Source organism: Egretta garzetta, unplaced genomic scaffold, assembly GCF_000687185.1.
Source record: "Egretta garzetta isolate BGI_Z169 unplaced genomic scaffold, ASM68718v1 scaffold365, whole genome shotgun sequence".
In the NCBI taxonomy this organism is placed as follows: Eukaryota; Metazoa; Chordata; class Aves; order Pelecaniformes; family Ardeidae; genus Egretta; species Egretta garzetta.
The window spans coordinates 1,056,764-1,058,057 of NW_009259602.1; positions in this window are offsets into that span (position 1 = coordinate 1,056,764).

Below are 1,294 nucleotides of genomic sequence, written 5' to 3' on the forward strand. Positions count from 1 at the left end.
GGTGGCCCTGGCCCCGGCCCCAGAGCAGGTGAAGGGGGCAAGAGGAGACAGGCTTAAAATTTGGGGGCGAAGGGACCTGCTTGCCTGGTGGCAATGCCAGGTGGATCCCGGCAATATTATTGTTTTATCCCTACGGGTATAAGTTTGAGTTTTTCTCTCCTAATGCCAAGTATTTAAAACCTCTAGAAACCAATGATTTGACAATCAATGATTGCGCGATACTTTCAATTTGAATATTCAAAGGCTCCACAAAATGGGCTATCTTTTTGTGAAACTGAGCACATCCCCATCTAGCAGAGGGTCTGGGGGAATAAGATTTGGTGGGGCCACCCTCCCCACCCTTTGCTTTTGGGACATTTGCAGAGTTTTGTCCATCTTTCCCCAAACGAAGCAGATGCCTTGAAACCGGCTCAGTATTTTCCCCTCAGATGCACAGGCTGGGCTCCAGCCCTCTCATATTTCATTTGCTACCTGCAGAGAGGACTCTGCAATGGACTGAGCTGCTTTTTGCACATTTTTTCACATTTTAAGGCTAAATGCTAAGGTTTTTGGGCCAAAATGGCAATGGGCAGGCATGGCATCACAAAGAGGCTGCCCTGGGCACCCAGGTAGCTGAAGCTACCCTAGCCCCACTTCTTTCCACAGCACTCCCTTCCCTCTGCCCAGATGCTGGGCCTGTATTGGAGTTTATTTGCATTTTCCCCCAATTCAGACTATTTGCTCGTGCTGCACAAATGGGCCCCTCTCTTCCTACATGCTTCAGCGCTGGCCTGCCCTGTGTGCTGCAAGTGGTGGGGTTTCAATGTATGGTAGGATGACACAGGTTTTGGATAACCCTTCATCACTATACAATAGTGACGTAGCTGGGTTTTTTAGGTTGCATTTAAACTTTCCCCTGGGCACCACAGTCTCTGCTGTGCCCCGGGAATAGCTGACTGAGGCAGAAAGCAGGCCAGGCTGTTAATAATCTACTAGCAGCTCAGTTTGGCTATTGTTGCAGCTGAATCTTTTCTTTTCCTTTAAGTTGAACAAATATACTTGATTTCTGCGGGGAGCGGTCGCAGCGGCAATGCCATTCCTTGCGCTGAAATGTGCCTCTGCAGTTCCTGGTAGGCCAAGCCTTGCTCGGGGCAGCTCTGTAGGCACGTTTCCCACCGGCCCCTCTGGAGACGAGCCCTCTCTCCCCACCTGCGATGCAGCAAAAAGGAGCATGCTGTGCTGGGGAGTTGGGGGGGGGGTCACAAGGGAGTACACAGGCCTGCCTATGCTAAGCAGTTTGGGACCTAACGCCCTT